This window comes from Lycorma delicatula, chromosome 9, assembly GCF_047948215.1.
Source record: "Lycorma delicatula isolate Av1 chromosome 9, ASM4794821v1, whole genome shotgun sequence".
NCBI lineage: Eukaryota > Metazoa > Arthropoda > Insecta > Hemiptera > Fulgoridae > Lycorma > Lycorma delicatula.
Window position 1 is genome coordinate 119903638 of NC_134463.1, and position 22014 is coordinate 119925651.

The following is a 22014-nucleotide window of genomic DNA, read 5'->3' on the forward strand; positions in this document are numbered from 1 at the left end:
TAAGTAATACAAAAACAATAGAATAAAAACAAACAATAGTAACACCAGATAGAGCCTTTGAATGTCCAGTCAACATTAACATTAAAACAAAATAAATAACTTTAAATAAAACGGTAAACGAAATAGTAATTTTGAACACAATAAACATGAGCACCAAGCCGCCAAACTGGATCTCATAACGGGCCATCAACAAGATTAAGCACAAAGAGTCTTTTTAGTCTCCTAACGTCCTCGTTGTTTAGAAGATTTAAAACAAGATGATTAATATGATTATCCAACCTGGACACATACCTTGAAACTAGACATCCAACTTCCTCTTGAACTTATGGAATGCCTGTGTAATTGTGGATCTCAGCAATCCGCGAACCACGGTGCATAGGTTATGTTCTGTAGAATTTTGTTCTGAAACCATTGAATGACCTCCCCAGGGGTGCTGTTACTGGCCGTTTCCCAGAGTTCAATCCCGTATGTCCATATCGGTTTCAAGAAAACCTTGTTGGACAAAGAAAGTTGTGTTCTCTTACCCAAGATCCAGTACTTCTTCTTAGACTTAAGCAATTTCCTCTTCACCATAATATGATCCCTACACATCAAACAGTTATCAAGGTAAAAGCCTAGGTACCTACTGTACTGATTTGAGGTATGCTGAAACCATTTAACCAAACCACAGGGTAACCTTCTTTCCTTATAGTGAACATCATGGTGGCTGGACTTCGCCAGATTAACCTTTATCCTCCATGTATAAACACGAAAACCAAATGCTGATGGCATCCATTGCAGACTGCAATCTCTCTGAGACAGTAGCCGGGCTATCTTCAACTATCTACGACGCAACCGTGACATTGGCTAGAGCAAGCAGGTCAGAAGTGTAGATCAGGAACAGAACTAGCCCCAGAACTGAGCTCTGCGGAACCCCCCCGAGTTGTTATCGATAAACAATAGTCCAACTAGATAGCTGTGTAGAATTAAAAATTACGTTTGTGGTAGGCACGATTTCAATTTGAAAAGAAGACCTGGTATCCAAACTTTGTCAAACGTCTACTCTATGCCCAAAAATGCAGCCGAACAATACTGTTTCTCATCCAGACACCTGACGATAAAATCAGTAATTCTATGGGCCTGTTTCACAGTCAACTGACCATCCCCCTAAAGCTGAATTGATGATTGGGTATCACTCCTTCACTTTCCCACACTGGCCACAATCTGTGCAGGAATAGGTTCTCAGATATCTTGGATAAAACCGGTAACAGGCTTATAGGCCTATATGAAGACACCTCCTGCGAAGGCTTCCCAGGTTTCAACACCATTGTTATTTCTGACATCTTTCATTCTGAAGGGTAGTGAGTTGTCCTAAGAATTGAATTAAAGAGGTCCCGTATGTAAGAAACAGCCCGAGACTGTAGTGAAAATATCATCTTATGCGTAATGCAGTCTTCAAAAGGAGACACAAAAGGATCAGGCTAGTTAAGAACTCACTAACTTCCTCCTAATTACAATGTGCATCTCATGCGGCCGAAACACCTTCCTTAAGTGCTCAGCGAACAACTCGGAATTTTGGCTGCTGTCACAAGCCCACTCATCAGCCGTCTTCAACGGCGGGAAAGAGATTGGCGGCCGCTTGAATTTCCTCGTCACCCTCCACAAGTAATGATCGACCATCGATCATTACTGATCCTCGTGAGGAAGGGTCGGACCCTTCCTCACGACCATCGTACTAACCGTCAAAAGGACAGGCGAGTGATCCGATGTAGTCATAGTTGTTCTTCACGTCAGTATAGAAAAGTGAAACCCCCGAACTGACTGATAAAAATCCAGCAAGTCAGTAATCTTCGTTGGATCCGAAGGCCAGTAGGTTGGTTGAACCTTTAGGGACCTTCCACGTCTAGTCGTACGAGATCCCCAGAATACGTTCTTCGCGTTCCAGTCACCTCCCGCAATGAACCGTCACCCAAGTGTGTCAAGATACTCACAAAACATATCACTGGTTATGGCATGACGAGGGGGATAGTAAATTGCTGTTTCAGAGGCCCTAAGCAGTCCAAGATCTCAATCAAGGTCGCCTGAATGTGGACGGTGGTGAACGGAGGTAGCTGATTGTGCCGTAGCCCATCTCTTAACACAATCGCAGTACCTACATGCGCCTTTCCATCAGGATGGTTGGTTGTGTATACTGAACAACCCCTAATTCTCAAAATAGCTCCTATCGGTAAAATGAGTTTCCGAAATAAGAACGACATCTAGCAGCTCGCAGATCAGCGTCTCGTTATTCCCTGCGATTCATTATAACATTAATGTTCCATACGGCGAGTTTCAGGTAATTCCTCATCAACAATCATCAATTTCATCAGCCGACCCAGGAGGTTCCTAATCTGTTGAACCAAGAACTCAACATTACTCGGTAGCTTCTCAAATCTATCCATTGAAACCGAAGCCTTATTGTCGGTTCTCGCCACTGCCTCAGCAAAGGACCTGAGATACGGAGTCCAATAAATATTTCCAGTGTCACAGTTACTATTATCCGCATTACTACTAACCCGTTAACCTAAAGATGGGAAATCATGGCCTAGGTCGTAAAATTTCCCTCTCAGATCCTCGGACCTCGCAGGAGCGCCTTCGGAGCATAACTCATCCTCCTCTTCTCTTTCCTTTCAAGGATCTCCTTATAGACCTTGCAACCTTTATAATTTTCAGGATGATCCTCATGGCATAAAGTACAAATCGCCGGTGTGCTCCTATCTATCTACCTTCTGGCAATCCTGTGTCCCCTGCACACTTCACACAGCGATACGGCCCCATGCAATTATTTTTAGTGTGACCGTTCTGTTGACACTTCATACACTGCACCAACCCGTGAGTTCTCTTTGGTGTTTCAAACCTAACGCAACAGTTTGCTATGTACTTTATCATGGACACCTCGTTATTATTATCCTTAGGTTTCAGATTTACGTAAAAAAATCGCTAACGGCTCCTTCGTTACTCGGTGGCGTGCTTTTACGATGCTCCGAACCTTGTGCCCCTGATTTCCAATCTCCTGCTGTAAAACTGTAACTGGGATCGGATAGTGAAGTTTCTTAAGCACCATTCGAAACGCTCTCTCATCACGCCTCGTGAAGGTATGCCCTATCACATTATTTTCGCCACCGATTCCAACTTATACAACTTCGTGATATCCGAAATACCATAAAATACTATTGGCAGCGGCTTAACCTTTTCCTTTTGTGGAGCAGGACCGTCAACCAGCAGACCATCTATTCGAGAGAGGTATGTCAATCCCAGAAGTTGTGTCAGCTACCGCCAACGTGCGAAAAACCGGCACCGTTTGCCATGGCGCAGGGACCGGAATCGAGTCTATAATATCAGAGTCACTGCTATTACCCGAAAAACCACTCATATTTTCAATTATTAAGGGATTAAATCCCTTATTAATTTTCTCCGCAACGACTTCTGTGGATCCCGGTTGGAGTAATTGAATGGACCACGTTTTCTATTCACCAGCGTGTTGCTGTTTATCGCCTCGAAGCTGCCGTCCGCTGAATGGCTGCTACGTGAACAGCTGAAACTGGTCCATACCAAGGCCGCGACCGCTAGGTTATTTTTAGTTATAGGCTTAGACTAGGCTACATCTACTAAAAAAAAGGACTTGAAAATAAAGAAAATCACAAACCTGAAGAAAACAAACACTTAACACAACTAACGGAACAAAGTGAACCCAAACACAAAACAAAAAAAAAAAAAAATAATTGGCTAGGAGCGACTTGTAGGGAATCTATTATGCTGTAATTATTAGATAAATTAAACATTTATCTAACCAGTAATTACAACCCTCACAAATTGTTAGGGATGTAGGATCTAGAGGGTATACTGAAATGAAATGACTGGCACTAAATAGGGAATCTTGGAGTGCTGCATCAAACCAGTAAAATGACTGAAGACAAAAAATATATTGATAGACAATGATTCATTCAGCTTTCAATAAAAGCTGAACTTTAAAAGATTGAAGAAAAGAAAGAATAAGGAGGTGGAATACATACAGGTTAAAAGGTACATAATAATCTGCAGAAAACTTGGTCATTAATGAACTTATGGATGAATTCAGAACAAAGAAACATATCAGTTAGGAAGAAACCAGAAAACTGTATTGACAGAAAAGAAATAAAATTAAAATTAAAGGAAAAACTACTAAACAAAAATTGACTGGAGATATAGAACATTATATAAAAAAATAATTACAAGAAACATAAATGTAACACAAATTTTTGGGGAAATCAAACCAAAATTGAAATATTGTAGGCCAGAATGGAAGGTAACTTTTAATAAGAAAAGAGAGTGCTAATAATAATAATAATAATAATAATATACAGAGCAGTATGGAGGTGAAAAATTATCTGATGAAGTGGTAAATGAAAATGAAATTAACACAATTTCAGAATAGAACTGATACTGTAATTTGAATTTTATGAAGTTCTAAACTGGTTTCACAAAAACATAAATAAAATACAAAAAGCAATTTTAGCTCTCTACATAATTATAGAAGCTACAAGAAAAACAAAATTGCTTATATGGAAGTACATCTTAAAATTTTTTGATATCCAGAGTAAAATGAACGGTTCAGATTTTAAAAAAGATTCTTTGTGAAATGTAGAGAGGAGTTATTTTTAATTTCAAAAGCAATCGAGTAGTTTTAATAAAAATAAAAAATGACAAAAATTCAAGTCGCAATAGAGATGAGGTAGGTAGCTTTACCTCCTATATTTTTTTAACTATATATGGAAGAAATAGAACTAAAAACAAAGTTTCAGGCCAGAATAATAGGTACAGGAACAAATTTAATAAGGGCTGCAAATAAGGTTCTGTTACAAGAAATAGTGTGTTAATGAATACAGTGCAAACAAAAAAATTAATCTTGAAAATAAACAAGATTAAATTAAAGGTAATGAAAAACAACAGAAAGAAGGATAATGTAAAGAGGAGTTAAATATATAGATATGAGAACATAAAATATCAAACTTTGAATAATTTTATTTAAGTAGTAAAATTATAAATAATGAACACATAATATGTAAGACATTAAAGGTAAATTGGTTAAAACATGGCTTAAAAAATCCATCTGATATGAAATCTATCAACAATTTCCATACAAAATATAGCAATTTATGTTGTAAAACACTAGAAAGTCTAAACAGTGGTGGGAAAGAGAAAAGAAGATACGTTGAATAAACCAGAGAAAAGTAGTGCACTCTGAAGAAACCGTTTTTATAGTGATGTATGATATATTGAGCAAGGCGGTAGAAAAGATTGAAAAGGGAATGAGTCAAAATGTACAATAATGACAGCTGAATGTGTGAAGTACAGAAGTATGACATGATCCAAGCAATAGGTAATTGAAGTGCATGTTTAAAAGAGAAAAGAAGACTGGAAGGATGTTATAAAATAGATGTGATGGCAGGAGAGGAAAAGGTGCAGACTGTTTTAAGCAGATATTGCTAACAGCTGCAACTGCACTTGATAATGCTCAGAGTAAAAAAACTGTTTGTAGATAAGGGTAAATTTATTGAAAAAAATCTGGATAATCTAAAAACGTCCTAAAGTGGAGGTTCCATACAAAGGACATTAATAGTCGTATACAAAAGTCCCAGATAGGCGTTAATGTCCTTTGTATGGGACCATCTACAAACAATTTTTTTATTTTGTTAGACTAGAGTGTAAATGGTGATTCCTGCGCATTCTGTTGGTTGTACACATAAGGTACAAATGTCAGCTATTAATATCAAAGTCAAGGCATCCAATGCGGTAAATGGATATGTGGAACAGTGCATTGTAATAAAATTTCTCGTGAATGAAGATGTAAAACCCAGTGAGATTTATTCGTGACTCCTTGCACAGTATGGTAATTAGACTCTTAGTTGTAGTAAAATATTTGAGTGGTACAAATGTTTTAAAGAAGGCTGTACATCAATGAGTGATGATCCCAGTCACAGTGGTTCAGAGCACAAAAGTTATGGCTTCAGTTTTTTGGACAGAAATGGCATCATTCACGTCAATTTTCTACTCCATGGAGTCAATATTAACAATGAGTTTTACTGCAAAGTTCTTCAAGATGTGCACAATTTTCTCAAGAAAAACAGCCTGGTGCGATCACAGAAAGCATTCTGTTTCTACAGCATCACATACAGCCCAATGCACATGTACACTACAAGATCTTGGCTGGGAGTTACTGCCACAACTATTTTTCTTTTTGTTTAGCCTCCGGAATCACCATAAGGTATTACTTCAGAGGATGATGATTTATATGAATGTAAATGAAGTGTAGTATTGTACAGTCTCAGGTCAACCATTTCTGAGATGAGTGGTTAATTGAAACCCAACCACCAAAGAAGACTGGTATCCATGATCTAATATTCAAACCCATATAAAACTAACTGCCTATACTAGGATTTGAACCTTAGAAATCCACCCCCCTGTACAGTGCAGATCATGCTCCCAGTGATTTTCACCTATTTGGTCCCTTGAAATTGTTCTACATAAATGTGTTCTACAATTATTAAAAATTACTAGTCCCAAATTGACCTGAACGCCCATCATACAAACCAGATTGTGTTTTACAGTGCACTGCCAGATATTACCACCAGCTAGTCATTATCCTTACCCTTCATTCCCAGGGAGTGCTTTGGATTCACATCTACTTGAGTGATGTTAAGGATGTATCCTCTATACTTGTATTCAAAGAAATGTTATATGAAAGGCTTATACTGTATTTTTAATTTTTGTGGTGTAATAATGCAGAGGGGTTATATCAATCACAGACATGCAAAATTGGGAGATAACTAATTTTCAGATGTCTAGGAGCAGCCACATTTCACAAACAGTGAATTTGTTTAATAACCTATCATTAAGTTAAACTCCATAACATTGCTCTGTTGAAAATAAATTATTTTTGTGTGAATATTATAGTATTTTTGGTACATACAACACATAATTTGTAGGCGAGAAGAGAAAAACATAAAATCAGATCAAAAGAGCAGCACATACAAATGATTAAAAACAATTTGTCAACACAGACAAATTACAGAATTACAACATAAATCTTAAAATATTCATAAAAAATTCCTCATACTTCAGTCAAAATCTGTTATATGCCCACAACACTTCTGTTAGTTAGTTCTTAGATAGCGCAACTGAAACGCTATATTGAAATAAGAAAATAAATAAATAAAATTATAAGTATAATCTAACCAAACTTAACCTACATTCGCTAACCTTGACTAGCAAGTGAAGGTCAGCAAGTGTACGTATTTATTTCAATATAGCATTTCAGTGACGCCATCTAAGAACTAACTAACTACATAAGTGTTGTGGGCATATAACGCATTTTGGCCCAAACGTGTAATATTTCCAGATAACTAATCAAGAGAGCAAACAATTCTAAATGAAAACAAATGATTGGAAATTAAATCTAATTGTTAAGTTATTTAATCTAGAAGTCAGGAATTGACCAAAACTGCCGAAAACTAGGCAATGCATATAAAACTGCTCACAATCAGAAAATTATTTTTATATTAAATAATTTAATAAACAAAGATCTTCTAATAAAAAATAATTACTACTAAATTAAATTAAAGAAAAAAAACAACATTTTTTTTTATAAACACAGAAGCAACACCCTTTGATTACCTGATCACCAGTTAAAAAAAATATTGTATTAGGCAAATTGTTAGTAAATAATACATGAAAGCTATCAGTCATTAAAACTAAAACTTACATAGTAATTCTTTACAGCAAGGCCTACTGTAATAACTGTTTACAAACCACAATGGTTATCCTATTAAAACATTATCTAAAGGACTCAATTTACATTTTAACTATTTTATTTTGACAACATTCCACTGTTAATTCTTAATTATGCTTAACATCTCTTTAAATAGTTAATTAAATTTGCAATTTAACTGTACTATTAAATCTAAATAAATTATTTTGATAACAGACTAATTTTTAAAAAAGTATTTTTTTTGTAAAAAATAAAGAAGACTTTTTTCATTATAAGAATGAAAAAAGTAATCTATCCAAACAGATTAAAATGTGAATAAAGTTTCAAAAGTCTGAGAAACGATTAGTGCCCCAATACAGTAACTATGTATAAAGAAAATATGTAATATGTGGCTTTAACAAACCAATAATTTGTTAAAAGTATCTCATAAGGAAATCTTACTTAAAAGAGTAAGTTTTATAATGTTTTATATAAAAATTATAAAATTAAAAAATGTTCAATATAAAACTGTCAAAAAATTATCAGGCAACATCAGGCATTAAAGTGGAAAACATAAACAAGTCACTGATGATGGTTGTTAATATCTTTGAAAATATTACTTGTATGACCTAAGTTAAAAAAAATTACATTAAAATAAACTGTTTCTATTGTCATCAGAACAGGCTGCAAGCTCAACTTTGGCTTTACTCAGGTTAACTGTATCTGAAAATGTAACAAAAGGAAAAATCCGAACTACTGTTTTGGATTTGTGTAGTACCTCTAAAGGAGAAAAATCTGTTCTTTGTAATAATAATTCCTCAGTTACTGAATTTATAACTGATCACATCAATTGGTAGAAGTTAGCAATTTTGAGGGCTGTAACAATTACAAAATAAGGGCCTTAATAGTAATACATAACCAGGAAGCCAATTTCAAGGGGAAATCTTGTGAAACAAAAACAAAAAAAGATTTTCCAATTCTTATAAGCACCTTAAATCCATTAAATCTTATACATAGGGCTGACAACCGAAAATTTATATTTTGGATTGTATTAATTATAAGTTTTTTTCAAATAACAACAATGACCATATTCCTCTTCCACATAGAACTGCCATTCCGACACCTTACACAAATTCCCAAACTTAGTGAAGTGTCTAATTACTAAGTAACAAAGAGTAATTACTAAAGTTATAGACTTACATTTAGTTAATAATGCAAACTTCTTAATATTTTTTCTCTTTATTACATTTTTCTTAAAATAATTAATTTGAATGAATATTGTAAATAAAACAATCAAGATAAAGTTTATTTTACAAATTTCTACAAGAGGGATAATATAGAGAGCTATATGAAATGAAAAATAACTAACAGTTAGTAACAAATTCTTAACGTAAGCTCACAAAAAGTAATAACGCCACACAACACAAAACTATCAGCAAATATCAAGATTTTAAAAAATAAATCTAAAGTGGCTTTCATAGCCCATTAATAAACTAATATTATTATATAAGTAGTTGTCTCAAAGCACATCATTCAAAAACTACTGACGAAGGTAATGATTAACAATAGATGAATTGTTATCGGTAAAAATTAAAAATAATATTTCTGACAGTTGTCTTATCTAACGATAAACCTAAAACAGCCAGATTATAACACGATATTTCATTGCCCACAATAAATCTGTAATACTACAGCTAAAACAAAAATGATTTAATTAGTTTGTTATTAAAATAAATATAACTGATCTAATCGATAAAGAATAAGCTAACTTAAAATATCACCAATCGTACAATATTAAAAAATCCAAATTACGCTAGTGACTTATTGGCGGTAAAACGAACGAACATGCTTTACATGTAACATCTAGCAAAACGCAATATCAGTTAAAATAAAGATTCATTACGTTCATTTTAAATATGATTGAGTTTAAAAAAAATCACTGTTAACTATAAACAATTAGTCTGCTTACCGTTCTGTTTAAACACGAATTGATAACGTACCACCTAACCGGCACAACTATCGAAATTTGACTTCTCCTTTCGTAAAGACTTCGAAGCGGCGACGAAATCAATCACAATATGTATAAAAATATTTGAAATCAGAACGAGAACAAAAAATACCTGAGTAGTTACTTTAAAGATCTTATTTGTAATCTAACAAAAAAAAAACTCTGTTTATCAATGTAAAATTAAAGTTAATCCATTCTTTTTTCGGACTAAATTTAATTATTAGTTATAACAGGTTGAAATACTATTATTATACGATCTCATTAATTTGAAAAGTTTCGAAAGAAATTTATAAAATCCACGTAACGAAACTTGATATCAAGTAATCAACATAATGTTATAACTTGCATAGCAGTATTACTGTAAAAGCACTGAATACCTAGACAGAGGATCTTTATGGCGTAAACTACAATTAAGTGTTCAATATTGAAGCATACTCCAGCGCCGCAGAATGAGCGGCTGGGAACTACATAAAACCATTATACGCTAGCGCAACTATAATCGTGTGGTAGGAATGTTTTTCACTCTAGTCAAATAAGCAAAAGGAAGGCCAATTTCACAACACAAGCAGAAATTTATGGGCAGTGGTAGAAAATTCGTATAGGAATCGGAGATCACTGTTCAAAATACAAAATCACAACACCTCTAGTGCATCGGTTTAAAACGTGGTTTTTCCCTACTCAAACCTCAGCGCATGTGTAGTTTCATTTTATTTCGTTCTATCACTCATTCAAGCTTCAAATTTTATCAATTTCAGTACGTAGTCCCCTATGCAATTATATAGAGATGATGCGCAAAAATAACGATAAATTTGGTACTCGTATGAATACGGTATCTTCCAGTTGGATATCAGTTACTGAATACTCGTTACTAAGATACTCGATACTGTATGGAAGTTACTACGTTACACAAAGAATGTTCGGTATAACTTATATCGTACAGCATTTACAAAAAGGACTTAACAAATATTCTAACAATAACACTGATAAACATAATTTTTATTTCCTAACATGCGATATATGATTTTAATCTGTTTTTTGAAGCTGAAAACGAATATGAACTCAGAATCTTTCTATCACCCACCATTGTTGAAAAATTTGTAAATTTTAATCAAAGGAATTTTTTCATTTTTCAATGTACAGAGTTAGTTTTTTAAGCTCCTATATTGTATTTTGTTAGCTCATTTTATAGTTTAACTTTGTCAACATAATTTGTAGGCCATAAATAAACAATACTAGACAAAGAATTATATTGAAATTATTGCAGTTCCTGTGAATGTATGTTTCGAAAGCAACGATGAAGAAGACAACAATGATTTCGATTTTGAATTGTGTTCCAATAAGCCACATCTTATATCACAAGGTGAATTAAATGACTCCGTTGGGTATTTAAATTTATAAAAAATCAAGCTGAGCTTTAGGATCAAGACTGCAAGGTTAGAATTTACTTTTAAAAAAATACAAAAATTTCGGACTTTCAAAGCCGACAAAAAGAACTTTCTTAGTACTTTAATGATGAAAATAATTTGATTTATTGCACAAACATTGATGAGCTTATGTTGCAGTAAAAATAAGTTCAAAAACCTGAGGACTGGTGCCTTTTCATAGATTCGTCCAAGTATAGTTTAAAACTGGTTCTATTACCCAATGGTAACAAATATACTTCGTTACAAATTGCTTATGGTATTAATTTGAAAAAGACATATGATGTGATGAAAGACGTTCTTGGAAAAATAAATTATAAAAAACATCGCTGGAACATATGTGGTGATTTGAAAGTTATAGCTATTTCAATACGCATGCAATTAGGCTATACTAAGTACATGTATTTTCTTTGCAAATGGGACAGCCGAGCTAGGGATAAGCATTATGTTACCAAAGAGTGGAAGAAATGAGACAACTTAACTCCAAATGAGAAAAATATTATTAATGAGCCCTTAGTTGAATGCAAAATAATAGTTTAACACCCTCACCAAATCAAGCTAGGACAAATGACAAATGGGATTTTGTAAAACTAATGAAGAAGGATAGTCCCCGATTTTTGTACATCAGGTAGAAATTTCCGAATGTAAGTGAAGGAAAAATTAAAGAAGGAATATTTGTTGGTCCTCAAATAAGAGAGTTGGTCAAACATGATGTATTTAACTCTATGTTAAATAATGTATATAGTGCAGCTTGGGCTTCATTTAAAGACGTTGGCAAAACTTTTCTCGGCAAACAAAAATCCAACTATTACCATGATATTGTTTACAGAGCTATGGGATGTAATATGTATTTGACATTTATGTATTTTACATTTCCTCCACTCACATCCTAAAATTTTCCCGGAAAACCTTGGAGACGTTGACGAACATGATGAACGTTTCCACCATGACATTTTGTTGATGGAAAGCTGCTATAAAGGGAAATGGAATACTAACATGCTAGGCGATTACTGTTGGACATTAACTCGAGATGTGCCTCAGGCTAATTATAAAAGAAAAGCATCAGTGAAATCATTCTAACACAGGTATGGCCATGCAAAATTATAAATTTTACAGATTTTAACTATATTTTCCCTAAATATATTTTTGAAGCGTAATTTATGTAAAACTAAGGGTGGTAGAAAAATTGTATTTACAGATCTGTAACGTATGAAGAAAGCAATTCAAGAAATGGTATCACACTTAAGAGAAACATTAAAAATTTTTTTTTTCTATCAGTGTAATTAAATTTTAATGAAACAGATACTCGACTCATTCACTCCACCAATTTTTTTTTAAATTGCTTTTTATTTATAATTATTACTTAAGTTATATCCTACAGAAAAATATTTAAAAAGAAGATATTGACTCACCTTTTGTGATTAATTGATCATTTTTGAATCGTGAATCCAGTAAAATTCTCATACAATATTGTTTATAACTACAAATATTACACGAAAAATGTAAATACATACTGAACAAATTACAACTACACACAATTAAATTGGCACATCACGATTGCAACACAAAAATAAAATTTCAATTAATAAAACTTATAACTTCTATTTATTTATCTTACTGAGTTTTTTAATTTTAATCTTAATCAAGTAATCTTGTGTTAATGTTTAAAAATGACATATTTTCCATTCTTTTGGGTTTTAATGATGCACGTCTTTAGGATAATATTTGTTCTGATTTGGAGAAAACTCTTTCTGTTGGCACTGATGTAGCCGTAACAGACAAAAACTTTTTTTCCAAATTAGCCAAGTTCTGGGTATAAAATCACCTGTGTACGCTACCAATGTAATGGATCTTCTTTCCTGTTGAGTAGCCTTTCTTATTATATATTGCCTATGATACTGGCAGCAACTGTGGGTACAGAGGAATTTTCCATTGTCCTCATGAAGAAGTCCATCCAGGTGGAATTTTCATCTATTCCATCTGAATCTCTTATCTCTGGTCTTCCAGCACCATTCATGTCGGTGAAATTTTTTCTAAATCACTTTAATAGAGTCTTTGGCATATTCATATGAAGACATCAATAAATGCTTGCCTTTTGAATCTAGGATCCAAAAGAGCTGCTTTTGACAAAATGTTGTACCGCGAACAATTTTTACATCTGTTATTGAATTCTGAAATTAATTTTTCAAGTAAAGTTTTTGACAATTCATTGATTAAGATGCTATACAAATTAATCTTTTTTTTTAATACACTATGGCTGCCAAAACTTTTGATATTGTGACTTCATTTTCAGACGACATTTCTTCTGTTAATAATTTGAAAGACTAAAAATCTTTATAATTTCTGGAATTATAAAGATTTTCAACGGGATTGTGTAATAAACCAAGTGCTGCTTCTAATGGTTCTTGGAGATTTAAAATCTTTTCTAACATATCTACTGTACCAGTCCAACAAGTTATTACCTCTATTTTAAGTTTTACTGGTTTTATTCTGGGTCTCAGTTTTTCCTGCATGGCGATCAATTTGTTGGTGGCTAGAGGGCTTTCATGGAAATGTTCCACAATAATTTTTACTTTCTGAGTAATACTCTTAATTGAATCCAAACTGGCTCAAACTATTAAATTATAAGTGTGAACAATAAAAGGGAAATGTTCCCATTCAGCTAATCGTACCGCAGCTTGTATTATCTGTTAAACAAACAAATATTTTTTCATTAATTTCCCAATCAATTGCAAGCAAGTCCTGTCAATTCTAGTTTAATATATTCCGCTGTATGTCGCTCATTACATTCAAACAAGCCTACATGAGGTGACTGTAATTCCCACATGTTTCCTAGTATATAGTGAGCCATCACTGCTTGGTAAGAAGTTGTAGCACGAGACATCCACCCATCAGTCATTAATAATATACAGGATGCAATTTTCAACTGTCTTCAAATTTTTTTGCGGCCACAACATATTGTACACCAAGTAGATTGTTGCTGAAATAAATCATGAAGGCATTTTGTAATTCGATTCAAGATATTTCAATAACTTGTTGAAATCAGAGTCTTTAACTACAGAAAACAGTTGCAGATCTTTAATTATTATTTTTAAAATCAAATCATTAATTTTTTTTTCTCTCCGGAAACACTCATTGGATTCCTAACAAACGACAATAAGTTTGTCTTTTTCGAACTAGGCTACCATTAGAATCAGATTTGTTCCAGCTAGCTATCAGTATCGCTTATTTCAGTTGTCTTGTTGTTTCCTTTGATTGCTATTGCTATTGCTATTGCTACTAGAATGAGGAAGATTTGACACTAACGATGTAGATGTTAGTGTTATAGTTATTGATATTATTTCTCAACGGATGAAAGTGTAATGGTTGTTGATATTATTTCTCATGGGAATTATATGTAGAAGTTTGTTTTTTTAATAAGTGTTTTTTAAAATATTTTGTGAACCATCTTTTACAGAATATGAAGAGAGGTACAAATCGCACTTTGCCTGGTCATGAAGTGGTCATTAACATAATAAAATGTTAACTAATTACTATTTATTAAATGATGCTAATGTTGTAATGAATGATAAATGAGTAAGTCAGTGGTGGAGAGGTCTAAATGCATACTGCTGAAGTGGTGATGTGTAATCATGTTATGTTCATATTTAAAATTCGTTCAGGTATTGTTTTGACAGAGTAACAATGCGATATGAACTGCTTGTAATGAGAAATGACTCGTTTTAGGAAGTAACAATTCAGTACTACAAATATCAGAGAATACCCATTACTGAATAACGAATAGAAATGGTTTGTTTTAAGTCTACTTAGCAGATAACCTTGAGTATTAGCACGTGCTGATACAAATTAAAAGGGTTATATGTTTGCACTAATTTTTCTTTCTTTGTACTTCTGAATATAGTCAACTGAAAACTTAGTGATCATTTTAGTAAATCTGCAGTTCTTTGACATGATTTGCAACAAAAGGGAAATAAATTGATATAATATGTAAGGTTACATTGATATAATATGTAAGGTTTATGTAGGAGGTAAACATTCGGCTAAAAACTCTTAAGTTAAGAAGGAAGTTGACCTCTGAAGTATAAATGATAAGGCCACTTATCATTTGAAGTAACGTACTACACCTAAAATTTATCAACAAAACAGACATAAAAATAAACAAACTAGCATAAAAATGCCGAATCATGCTATCATAAAAATCCTAACAATAAATGGTAAATTTACAAGCATACAAAATATAATATCGTTATTTCGTTAACAGATTAACTGAATGACACAGCAGCTGAAATTCACAATCCAGATCACATAAATAAACCAAACTGGGTAATTATTGAAAATCTGACAATGAAATTTTAAATAAAATAATTAAGCAAGGAATAAATGTTACATTTTAAACTATTTGAAGAGATTTTTTTTCCTATAAATACTAAATAATGATTACGTGGGACTAAAGTGTATAGTAATGGGTGATTATTTTCACAGATTGATAAAACTCAGAGCTGGTAAGAACTAAAAAAGTAAACACAAAATAAGCTATTCAGTCATTATTTTTTTGTAATGATTTTCTTGATTTGTTTAATGTTACAAATCTAATAAAATTCAAATTCTATAAGTACACGAGTACCTGTAAAGACTGCTGAAGAAGCCACCCAAACATATTTTGTCATCTCTGATGTGGCTACGCAGAATGAGGGCAGTGGTGTCCGACCTTGCATTGAGATGCGGCAGGCCCTTGATAATGGGGTGGATGATGATGATGACCTGGATTGATAATCCAGCAGTGGGCCAACGAGTTACTTACATCCACTGCTGTGATTGAGGATGTCTCTGGCATTGACAGTTTGGCTTTGGTGGTCGACCTGGCACAGGGTGCAGACGGTTGGTAGCATTCAAGGTTATTGGAGGAAATGCCCTGGGTGAGGCAAATGCTTCGGATGGGCTCACTGCAGGTGAGCCAAGTGGTGGTTGACAATACTCGAGCCACGGATTTGGCAGGTAGAGCTGTTAATGTTGGCGAGATGAAGTTTGTGATGATGGTACACTCCTCTGAGGGCGAGGAGTGGTCAGTAACTCGTTTGGTTGAGTCTGCTCAGTTGGTCCTGCCCGAGAACCTGAATGTCTATTTTGTGGGCCTCAAGGGTAGGGTGGGGCTTCATCTACAGAAGATTGTGGCTCGGAGACATTCAAATAAGCTACGGGTTTATATAAGAGGTGTCCCTGCTGGTGGCCAGGGGGGTTTAGATCCCGGTGAGGAAGCCAGCAGGTCCCCCAACTACGACAGTGGTGGTAAAGGTGGTGGGTCGTATATGTGTGTACCTCCTGTATTCAGTGAAGGACATCGTGTCATCAGGCGAGACGAGCATTCTCTCTGCAAGAAGGGGGTCAGGAAGAGAACCTCCACATCAGTATCCAGGATACTGGGGACACAGCTGAGCAGTTATGCCGGCAAATAATGGACGAAGTAGAGGGAACTACAGCTATGGCCAGTAGGGATGTTCGGCGAGTCCATCTGTTGGTTAAGGATGTCGACGTCCTTACCTCCAAGGAGGAACTTATGCATGATTTACAGAAGACGGCGGGGGAATCAGTCACGATTGATGTCCTCTCCCTACGGCCCATTTTTGGGGACACAAAAGTGGTGACAGTGGTAGTTTCTTTGCTGCTGGCCAACAAACTGCTGAAAGACAGCAGCATCTGTGTTGGGTGGGTGTTTTGTCGAGTTCTGGGGAGATCTGCAGAGGAACGTTGTTATAGGTGCTGGGGGATCGGGCACCAGGCTGGGTCCTGCAGCAGTCCTGATAAACGAGGTCATTGTTTCAACTGTGGGGTTGTGGGACATCTTCGAATGGATTGTCCGATAGAGGCCAAGTGTTCCTTGTATAATGTTTGTGGTCACTGTTTGGGGGCACATGGCTGCAGGACCAGCTCTGGCAAAAGAGACTCATCGCCTGTACCTTGGAGAAGTTGTGACAGTCCCATCCAGGAAGAGTGAGCCGCTTGGGTGTCCCACTGTCAATGATTTGGAGGGGACTCCCCTGGGATTTTCTTGGAACTTCGTATTGGAAGGTAAATTAAGACCGTAGTCCTAGTGGGGAATCCCTTTGGGGTTCCTCACTTGAGGAGTGGCATAAAGACAGAGTCCTGGTGGGGGATCCCTAAGGGATTCCCTCATTAGAGGCATTGCACATAACTTAAAGACAGAGTCCCGGCTGCCTGGGGAAAACTATGGTTCCCAACGAGATAGCTTGAAGCAATGGCACCCCCCGGAGCTGTGTTTATGCTTAGTTGCGTGTCCAGCTCCAGGAGGGGGATATAAAAATGACGAGCCAAAAAAAAATTAATAAACATACTGATCTGTAGTAGTTACTTTATCAATATTTTCTATTATGGATGACAGAGAATTTTGTCATATCTGTTAAAGATTCATTTCTCTTTTTCTTCTTATTAATTAATAAATAATCTGTCTCATTCTTCGTATTCATTGTTTATATTCAGTTAGCCTATTTTACCAGCTGATATTTTATATTTATAATTTTCTTATTGTTCAGTCTAAATTTACGTATCATTCTGTCAACATACACGCTCATTCATATCGTAACAAATACTACACATGGAATGATCATTAAGACTTATTCAAATTTATATTTAATCATCAACCGAACAATGACATTTATTTATCAGAATTATGAACCAGTGAAGTTAAAATATAGACTAAATACACCTGAGTTATTATACCAAGGCGGTTATTTATTCAAACAATTTGGTCCGCCGGAACAGATATGAAGGTTCTATAATTCATTATTCTTCAAATTTCAATACTTTTAATTCACGGTTAAAACAAGGAAAGAATTAATTGAGTTACAGAAATTATACAACATTGTAAAAGGGTTCATATGAATTCATACTAATGTAATATTTTAATTTATTTTACATTTTATTTATATTGTTAATGATTTACATTATTAAAGTTAATAGTATTATTATGGATAAGGAGCAATTGCTAAGACAGAGAAGATCAGTTAAGGCCTCTATAACTAAAATTGGCACATTCACTGACAAATATGTTTCACTAAGTGAAAGTCACGTTTTACAATTAGATTAAGGAATCTTCTTGATTTGCAAGGCAAGTATGATATCATTCAATCACAGCTTGAAATCGAATTTGATTTTTCATCAGATTGTGTACAAGTCGAAGAAGATTTATGCAATACATTGCAAACTGCAACAGTTGATAAATCTTAATAGTCAATAATTGCAGATTATAATGCTGATGACATTTTAATGTTAGATTCTATAAAAAGAGAATGCTTAGATACTATGTCCATGTTCATCAATGAGATATCCTCGTACGTGAATTCTCTTTAAGCAATGCAACTTCCCATTAACATATATGAATTTGTCATCCAATTTCTAAATTGATCTAAAACACCTCTACATTACGTAAGGAGAAGCTATCAAAACCAAAGGTTTCCTACCTTTCAAGATTTTATAGAATTCCTTAATTCAAGACATCAACTAATTGAAAATATCAATCTAAATATTTCAATCTCGCAAGTGAACACTGGAACCAACGCTAGGGTACAACGTTACAATTCAGTCAAATCTCTCACCAAATACTTTACCTTAAATGCTAATTAGCAATACAAGGGAAGAAATATAATGTATTATTCAAAATTTAATTCTGGGCAATGTCTGTTTTGTAATTTAAATCATCATTTACGATATTGTAAAAAATTCTAAAATTTCAGTAAAAAAATCTACAAAATAAGTATTTTTAATTAAAGTGAACTTATACCACTTGATCCATTTTTTGATAATTATGGTAATATAATATAGCACTCTGCATTATATTACCATATTAAACTAAATTTTAATGCTGAGCATCTTTGTCTTTTGCATTCTGGTGTTCAATTAACTCATCATTCCTTACGTCAAAAATATTAAATCTTGATTAAGGTTATTCACTTGGAATTAGTTTGACATTAATTTACAGTCCTTGCAGCCTATAAAGGATTTATTTATGTTGTGTAGGGGTATCCCGACTCACGTCTTTTCTGATAACGGTTCCAACTTCCGTTGCGCTAAATATTCCTTCATAATTTATTCCAGTTTCTATATTCAGAAAAATTAGTCTGATATTCAAGCACTCTCATCTATACAAGGCATAACCTTGTCAGTCATTCATTCCTCCCTCTTCTTCCCATTTTGGTGGTTTATGGGAGAGTGCATCAAGAGTGCCAAATATCACATGGGTCGCAAAATAGGGCAAAAACCTTAATTTTGAGGAATTATATACAGTTATATTTCATTTGATTTGTTATCTCATAATATGATTATTAATATGCTCATAAATATTGTATCTACAACCTAATCTACATATTTAAATTAATTCAATTGTGATTTCACATTGTATTGCTCTTATACTCCTAAACAATCTACAGACTAGTTACTACACTACATACATTCACACATGCATATAGCAATTACATGCACACAAATACAACATATACATATACATTATAAGTCTTATTTATTGATTTATTATTGACGTGAAATAAGATACCAGAAATTATTTGTAGATTGATTTATATGAGGTATAGATTACCCAAAATTTATTTTTATTTAATTTATTTCTATGAGATATATGTACACATTAAATAGTCAATGCAATGAGCTGCTCGCCATTGGATTCAGTGAACATGAATTGTTGTTCCATGAACAACACATTAGAAGAAATCCTAGATCTATATGATTCTAGGTACAAGTAATTTGTCATTGGTTTGAGTTAAATTATTTGTTGAGATTCAGCATTGTAGGTTGTATTGTTTACTTACTGTCCACAATTAGACGCACAATTAGTCTAATCTTCCCATTAGACGCACGAACGACACTCAATGAAATGTTCATTGATAATTTATTTTGATCAATTTCATATATTCACTTATAAATATACATTTAAAATATGCTTGATAAACCAAGTTAACATATCAATCAGCTTTATAACTACTATTCATTATATAATTATATGATTATCAATACTATATAAAAAATGAGTAATGAATGAAGTATATATGTGGAATAAATAATTATAGACTGGTGTGACTGTAGTAAACCTATTCTGGATTTAGAATTATCTACATAAACTTATTTTTTAATCCACTCAGAAATTTAACAGCATTAAAAGATTTATTTAGCACATTTTTTAAATCTATGAGAATGAACTTTATGGTAATTAAATTATTTTTTTTCTGCTTATTATTTTCTTTTCTTAACATACTCTTTCTAATTTATGATTATGAAGTTGGTTCAGATTATTTAAGCCAAAATTTAATTCATCTTTATATTCACTTTGCTGTAATTTTTGAATACACTCAGAAAACTGAATGTAAAAGTTACAGATTCAAAATCCAGAAGAAATAGATTAACCCACCACAATTTATAGTAATAGTAAAATAAAAATTTCTCCCCCTCTTACTTCTCTTATAGTGGCGTTTTCTCCAGACAAACTGTAAAAGTAAATTTAATTACTGAATTGCTTCATTTTTTTTTTGGATTGCTTTTGTGTCGAGTCCTGCTCAAGGCATCACATTTTTCTAGGACAATCCATTTTGTTTTGTCTTCAGTCATTTGACTGTCAATTCTTTTAACTACATTTTCCAAATATGTCTTTTCATTCTGCCGCAACACATTTGCTGAAAGTCTTGTTGCACCTAACAGCATTCTTCTACCATCGTAAAGATTCAGTGGTCCATCTACATTATTTCTAATACATTTCATAACATTTTGTTCTTATTTTCATGCAGGAGATCATGTTTAGGGCTTCATCTATGCCATTCATCATTTCTTCTAAATTTTTTTTTTATAGATTCTTCAGCATCTTTATCTTTTTACTTAGCTTTATTAAATCTCCAGATCTACATTGTTCTCTAACATCATCAACTGCTTATTCTATGTAAAGATTAAAAAGTAATGGTGATAGGGAACATACTTTTCTAAGTTTATAAATACGTAGTATGTTGTAATTATCTATCTATCGCTTCCTCACCTGCACTGCGCAGTTATTCTGCAGGTATGTCTATCCCCGGAGCCTTTTTGCCATTCAAATCTTTTAATGCTCTCTTAAATTCAAATCCCAGTATTGTATTTCCCTTTTCATCCTTCGACTTACTCGTAACACCAGTTTTTAATTAATTTCCTCCATATAACTCTTCAACCCACCTATCAACCTCTTCTTTCATATTATAAATCTGTGTACCATCTTTATTTAATAAATTATTAGATTTTAATTTATGTACCGCAATATTCTTCTTAATTTTACTGAATGCTCCATCTATTTTACCAATGTTCATTTCTCTTTCCATTCTCAACACTTTTCTTTAATCCACTCTTCTTTCGCTAATTTGCACTTCCGGTTTATAGCATTTCTTAACTGATAGTTCCTTTCTTTTACCATCTTCAACACTAGCATTCTTACACTTTCTACATTCATCCATCAGCTGCAACATCCAAATACTTCCATATCCAAGGTTTTCCACCAGTTCTCTTTGTCCTCCCATTCTTCTTCTATATTTTTACCTTATCTTTTTTACTCAGATCTCTTGCAATGTCCTCCTCAAAAATTTTCTTCAACCCCAATCTACATTTTATGGTCACTATTATGGTAAATGTCTCCTCCAGGATAAGCTTTGCAGTAGAGTTGATTTCTACATCTTTGTTTAACCATGATATAGCCACGTGATACCTTGAAGGTATTTTCCATGGTTTTTTTCAAGTGTATATTCTTCTACTATGATTTTTAAACAGGGTGTTGGCAATTTAAGTCAGTCCCCTTTTTCATTCCT

General features: G+C 33.7%; 1 protein-coding gene across 10 annotated transcripts in view; it reads right to left on the bottom strand.

Moving 5' to 3' along the window:
- The window catches only part of LOC142330182 (uncharacterized), a 235961-nt gene that overhangs the window by 73960 nt on the left and 139987 nt on the right, over nucleotides 1-22014 (bottom strand). The window lies entirely within an intron of this gene.